Genomic DNA, 7,316 nt, shown 5'->3' on the forward strand with positions numbered 1-7,316 from the left:
TTCACCTAACAAATAGTATTGACATTACTCTGTACCATTTCTGTCTGAGATCTGAGGACACCCTCATATCATTCATTAAAGACACTTTTAATTTTCCAGATGTAAGAATTGGAAGTGCCCGGAAATAATGAGGCGAGGGTGTCATTAAATTTTACATAAAGAAAGGCTCATATTATAGCCACAGAACATACCCTTATCTTCTGGAATCCAGGGTGGATAGAGCCACCCAAACCAGTCCTACTGCTATAAAAGCAAATCAAAGCACTTTCCTCAATCCCTTTTTCTTTCTTGTGTATGGATATATGTATTGTTCTTCTTTTTTTTTTTTTGGTTGTCAAATGATCCTTTATTGAAATATTTTCCTTTGTAGTTAACTAGCTGGGCATTCCACTGCACCACTGTTGATGTCATCTATGATGTATGAGGGTGGTGGCCGTCAACATTACAGCCCGCTGACTGGGCAGGCCCCAGGATCTCTTTAATGGTTCGAGAGAGTTCTCTGGCTAAAGATTGGTGGCGCATCTGTTGGGCAATATTGACAATATCATCAAAGGTAACATTTCCACTGTGCTTAATGTTTTTCTGCTTCTTTCTGTCTCTTGGTCAAGGGACGACCAAGAGACAGAAATCAGGGCAGAGGCAGAAGGTACCACTTCAATCTGGGCCTGTCTGTTCTGAATGGTCAGTTTCACTGTAATCCTTAGACCCTTCCAGTCACCGGTCACCTTGGTGATGTCATCACCAACCTTTTTTGGAGACAAACCCAGCGGGCTGATCTTCTGGGCCAGGGCAGATGTGGCACTGACTTTGCCACCGGTGCACCTCAGGTACACGACTTTGATCTCGTTGGGGTATAACTTAGGCGGCATGGCAGAGGTGGCTGGTGTCGGACGAACCCGGATTCGGGACAACCAAAGACAGTTGCACCTTTGCTTCCTCCAAGTCGAAAGCCAAAAGGTATATGTATTGTTCTTGAAAAAAATTCTGTAACAATTTTTAGACTGACTTCGTCAGTTGGAAGCACAAGCCTTCCCTACTGGTTTGTCTTATACTGTCTGTCCAACTCTGCAAAGTGTCGACAGTAATACCTGGCAACTCCTTGTTTTTGTACTGCTTTTTTTCAGAAGAAGAGGAATAGACTGTGACTCTTGCCTTGTTCTCCCTCACTGGCAATAGGTTAGTGTAACACCAATAACTTTGATCAAACCAATAATTTTAGGATCTTGGTGGTCTCATAATTAATGGTTATGCATAACCATTATTATTCACTACTATTCATGTCTAATAGTAGTATACTCTTGTAGGTTAATCTAGGGACATAATTTAGGGTCATGTGGGGGTAAAAGCACAAGGAATAGAAAATTCATCAGAAGCATGGCAAATTATTCCACTTTCTGATTCTCCCTCATCACTGTTGCTTTGGGGACATGCTCAACTCTACCTGGTTCCACCCGACAAAGTACAGAGTTTGTGAAATGTGTCCTGAGATTAAAAAACCCCAAAAGCTAGTAAAGTCTTTGGGTCAACACCAATGAACAACAAAAGAGCCTATCGTAAGAATTCGTTATTTCACTGTCATGGTTGACATCAGAATCTCTGCATAGGAAGCAATAGTAATGTGTTCCTAGAACTTAAGAGATACAGATACTCGGGGCGCCTGGGTGGCTCAGTTGGTTGAGCATCTGCCTTCGGCTCAGGTCATGATCCCGGGGTCCTGGGATCCAGTCCTTGCTCAGCGGGGAGCCTGCTTCTCCCTCTGCCTGCCGCTCGCCCTGCTTGTGTGCTTTCTCTCTCTGACAAATAAAATAAAATCTTTAAAAAAAAGAGAGATACAGACACTCTGTGAAACTAGTAACACACGCATGGGATGAAATCAGCTATCTTCAGAAGTCACTCATTCTAAGAGACATTTGTACTTACAGTTTAGGGGACAGGATATCTCTCAAATCAGAAAAATGTCATTACTCAAGTTCAAACAGAGTGACTACAGTATATTCTCATGACTAGAATGTAATTAAATAAAGATGCAATTTTTAAAAAGTATTATTTGGGGACGCCTGTCTGCCTCAGTCAGTAGAGTATGTGACTCTTGATCTTGGGGTTGTGAGTTTGAGCCCCAAATTAGGTATAGAGATTACTCGAAAGACTTTTTTTAGAGAGGGGAGGGGTGGGGGGGAGAGGGAGAGAGAGAATCTTAAGCAGACTCCATGCCTAGTGTGGAACCCAACAGCAGGTCTCCACCTCACGACCCTGAGATCATGACCTGAGCCGAAATAAAGAGCCAGATGCTCAAGCAACTGAACCACCCAGGCCCAACCCTACAAAAAACCCCGCTTTTTTTTTAAGTTAAAAAAAAAAGGTCGGATTTGAATTGCGTTAATAAATGGTCTCTGGAAGGATGTACAAGACAGTGATAACAGAAGTTGTGCCTGGGGCAAGGACCTGGGTGACTGTAGGACAGGGGCAAGAGGGAGATTTTTCGCTGCATATCCTATTGTGCTTTTAAATTTTGAATATTTGAATGAATTGCCTATTAAGCGAATAAATATTTAAAAGACTGCATTTACAGAGGTATGATTGTCAAAATGGAGTTTTTAAAAAGGAAGCCAGAGTGCACAGTTTGTCAGACTCTAGTCATCCAGCTCTAGCTAAGGATGGAATCAGAATATTCTGGTCCCTGAAAATGTGAGACCTATTGAGGACAAGAATAATTTCATGGGTTTTGATGGAATATCCTTCTAGAATATTCACCTCCCCCGGCTTCTGAGTTCACTAAGCAACCTTATCATTTCTGGAAAGCTTGACATGGGGAAAGGTTTCACACTTCGGGCCGAGCATAAATGAAAGATAGAGCTGGAAAGGGGGAGCCCGCATTGTAGACTTCTACATCAATATTCTAGCTTATCCTTCAGAGTCTGGTGAGTTTGTTATGTGGAGCTCAGTCCCTACTCTCTAAGTATCTTCCCCTTCTTAATGTTCTCCCTTTCCTGCCTGCCTAGTCAGTTCTGGGTAAACTGATGAAATCCGGTTTCTGGACCTGAAATTCTATGGGACTGGCTTGCTCCCACAATACTGTGTTCTCCTAACGCTCAGGACCTATCATACTGCTCTGGAATTGCCTACTTCTCTGTTTGTCTCTTGCAGGACTATTGGCTCCAAAAGGGCAGGGAGCCTGTTTTATCTGCCGCTGTATCCTGAGCACAGTGCCTGTCACAACACAGGTCCTCGGTCAATCTCAGTGAAGGAGGTGCTGCTCTGGGAGCCCAGAGTTGAATAACCGGACCTCTGTCTTTGCTGTTTATCTTGCAGTCTTTAATTTCAACATCCTTTATGTCTCTGGAAATCCTCTCACATAACTTTGACTCTCCCCACGATTCAGATGATTTCCAGTAGTTCTAGCACCACTTTCTGTCCTGGGTGCCTGACCTACATTGTCAAGTACCTGCAGGTCAGAATGTTAGCCTAGGAGCTCTGACACCAATTTGCTGCTATACATGGGGCAAGTCACTCCTCTTCACTTAGCCTGGGATTTCTCATCTGAAATTAAAGGCACTGGTTACTAGATAATCTCTGTGGTCACTTCCAGCTCTAAAAATGCTGTTTCTACCCTGGGATTTTCTCAGCACCTCAAACTCAGTCTGCCTCCAGTGGAACTCACACCAGCCCTTCCTCCTAGAAAGAGTTCTATCCTTTTCTAATCACTTAGGCTTGAAACTCTCTAGACATCTTTGCCTCCTCCCCCTAATTTAGTCCTCATATCCACTGAATTGCAAAATCTAATGAAGGCAGCTTCTGCACAGTCCTCTTACAGACCCTTTTAGGACTTTTATTGTCAACATCTGGGTCATTACTTGTCAACATGTCTCAGAGATAGGTTCTTTTATCAGACAACAATTGCAAAACAGTACCACCTACTAAGTTAAATCCAGCTTTTCCCCAAGTATTTAAAATAATCTCAGCTTAAGTCAGCACTCAAACCCATCTGGCTTTAAGAATATTGAAGAAGAAACATCCAGAGTCTTCTCCAAAAGAATCTTCTTATTTCTTTACTTCCATCTTCTGATAGCCTTCTGGAACTTAAAAGAAGTAAACACTATTCATTTTTAGGTCCTAACTAAACTTAAACTAAAAGGCAGAGGTCATCGCTATCTGGTCATGTCTCGATACCATGAGTATATGGCAGGCAACTTTTATTAATGGAAAAACAACCGCATCTGTTCCAGTCTCACCCCAGTCTTTTATTTATTTATCTGTTTATCTGATAGAGAGAGAGCACAAGCAGGGGGAGCGGCAGGCAGAGGGAGGGGGAGAAGCAGGCTCCTGGCTGAGCAGGGAACCCGATGCGGGACTCTATCCCAGGACTCTAGGATCATGTCCTGAGCTGAAGGCAGACACTTAACCGACTGAGCTACCCAGGGGCCCTTCACCCCAGTCTTTAAAAAAAAAAAAATAATAACAGCTTTGTTGAGATATAATTCACAGAGCATAAAGTTCACTCTTTTAAAGAGTACAAGGTCAGTGGTTTTTCATATATTCCCAGAGTTGTGCATCTATCACTGCTAACTCCAGTACATTTTCATTGTTCCAACAAGAAATCCTGTCCCCATTAGCAAACACTTCTTCTTCTTCCCCCTCCCAACCCCTGGCAAACACTAATCTACTTTTTAATCTGTTGATTTGCCTATTCTGGGCATTTGATATATGTGGAACCATACAATATGCGGTCTTTTGTGTCTGGCTTCTTTTGCTTAGAATATTTTTAAATTTCATCAATTGTAGCATGTATCAGTACTTCATTCTTTTTTAAGGCCAAGTCATATTCCATTATATAGATATACCACATTTTGTTTATTCATCGGTTGATGGACATTTGTATTGTTTTGGCTATTATGAATAATGCTGTTATTCATGTACAAATTTTCATATAGATGTAGGTTTTCATGTCTTGTGGATATTGCTGCATCATATGATAACGCCACGTTTAACATTCCAAGGAACTGGCAAACTGTTTTCCGAAGCAGCTGTGCCAGTTTTGCATTCCTAGCAGCAATATAGCAAGGGTTCCAGTTTCTCTTCACCAACACTTATGTGTCCAGCTTTTTGATTATGTGCATCCTAGTGGGTGTGATGTAGTATCTCATTGTGGGCTTAATTTGTATTTCCCTAATGACTAATGATGTTGATAATCTTTTTATGGCTTATTGGCCATTTGTACATCTTTGGAACACCTGTCTTAGAACAAGTCAAAACTGAAATACCTTTATTTGGGGAGGAACTGATGCCCATTTACAGGAACTAACATCCTTCCTTCAAATGAGGCAAAACTAATAGTTGCTTACAAATACAAAGAGAAATACTTCTTTAAATACATTGTATGAGGGACACCTGGGTGGCTCAGTTGGTTAAGCATCTGCCTTCTGCTCAGGTCATGATCCCAGGGTCCTGGGATCAAGCCCCACTTTAGGCTCCTTGCTCAGTGGGGATTCTACTTCTCCCTCTGCCTCTGCCCCTCCCCCAGCTTGTGTGCTCTTGTGCTCTGTCTCACTGACAAATAAATAAGTCTTAAAAACAAACAAACAAATAAATACATTGTATAAGACTGGGTTTAAAAACACCCTTTTATCTTTAAAAAAATTATAAAAGATAACCTTAGAGCTAAATGAGAGGAAATTTCATTTTTAGAGTAGATAAATAAGCAGTAAATACAGCTCACTCCTAAAAAATTAAACAATGGGCTTGAAAGAGACATTATCACCAATATTACTATCCTTTGGAGGAGCATTTGAGACTTGCTTAGAAGTTAATAGATAATGCAACAGATCTACTGTTTTGAAAAAGGTAAAGTTACTGTAATATAAATGAACCCGTATAGAGAAACTCAGTTTACATAAAAGATAAAGTATATGTGTATGGGTGGGGGGGCCTTTCATACTGCCGTGCCCCTAATTGTGCTCAATTAAGATTTGTTGACTTTAATTAATTTTATAATCACTTTCACTCTACTTAACCATCATAGCTACTATTTACTGAGTGCTTACCATGTGCCAGATAAGAGCTTCATCTATATTAGCTCATTGACTCATCTACGAGGAGGTATTCTTAAGTAATAATCTCATGTAGGTGAAGAAACTGAGCCAAAGTCCATCAAACAACTGCCCAGTTTCTGACAGAGCCAAATTCAAGCCCAGGCCTCTCAGACTTTGAAGGCTGTGCCCTAACTTCCATACCTCTTGGCTTTCTCACAATCCTCAGGGAGTATCTATTCCACGACACAGGTTATACAACTACTTCTAATATTAGATACTGTCCTGCAAGGTTCAGGTATCACATGCTGCCATTTATGCTTCAGGATATCTCTGAGTATTTCTTCTGGGAGCTATTTATCAGATAATTGCCCTTCTTAGGATAACACTGTACCTATAAAGATTGTGTGGTAATGAGTCTTTGACAAATTGAACAGCTATAGGTCAGCCAGAGCATAGGAAGAGTCCTCTTAAACAAGTGCAGAAATGGCTTCAATGCTTTCTTGATAAGTCTAAGGAGGCAAGAGAAGGTGTTTGAGCACAAGCATAGCTGTTGCCACCTGCTCTGCAGTCAAGGAAGGGAAAACATCGGGAAGGGGAAGATGCTCCAGAAGGCTCTATCCTGTTGGGATTGTCCTGGAAATAAGCTACTAATTCATCCCTACTTGAGTCCAACCTTCAGACTTTTAGCAGGGGCTAAAATAGCTGCGCTCACCCTGCTGAAAAAAACTGTGCCTTACCTTTCCCCCTCAGTTGGCATTTTTTCCCCTCAGTTGGCATTTCCCTTTCCTAACCCAACAGCCAGTAGCACTGGCAGCACTGGCCAAGGGTGGCCACAGGGTGCTGGCACCTAAGAGGGAGGAATGCATATTGGCCAATTCCAGAAATGATGTTAATGAATCACCATCACTATGTTACATAGTGTCAGAGCCATGAAGATTCCTTTGCCCACCAACAATTCCTGGTTTTGCAGAAAATATGCTATGGATGTTTCAGTGGGGAAAGGCAGCTGTCACTGGACCCTCTCCCTTATCTCATGCTTTCAGCCCAAATTCCTATCCCAGTATTTTTCAACCCTCTTCTTCAATCTGACTCCCTACTTTCATTTCTGGCCTATATCCTCAAAACAAAACAAAAACAAAAGAAAACACTATGAAATAAGAAACAGATTGAATGATCAACAACTAGAGAATGATTAAAGAAATTGCAACACGGGGCGCCTGGGTGGCTCAGTCGTTGAGCGTCTGCCTTCGTCTCATGTCATGATCCCAGGCTCCTGAGATGGAGCCCCAG

At 41.8% G+C, this 7,316-nt stretch overlaps 1 pseudogene; it reads right to left on the reverse strand.

The window, feature by feature from the left end:
- Window positions 1–411: 411 nt before the first annotated feature.
- Window positions 412–869, reverse strand: LOC114226537 (large ribosomal subunit protein uL11 pseudogene; annotated as a pseudogene).
- Window positions 870–7,316: the final 6,447 nt, after the last annotated feature.

Source organism: Eumetopias jubatus, unplaced genomic scaffold, assembly GCF_037043125.1.
Source record: "Eumetopias jubatus isolate StellerSeaLion01/CBP00866 unplaced genomic scaffold, mEumJub1_p1.0 scaffold_7, whole genome shotgun sequence".
In the NCBI taxonomy this organism is placed as follows: domain Eukaryota; kingdom Metazoa; phylum Chordata; class Mammalia; order Carnivora; family Otariidae; genus Eumetopias; species Eumetopias jubatus.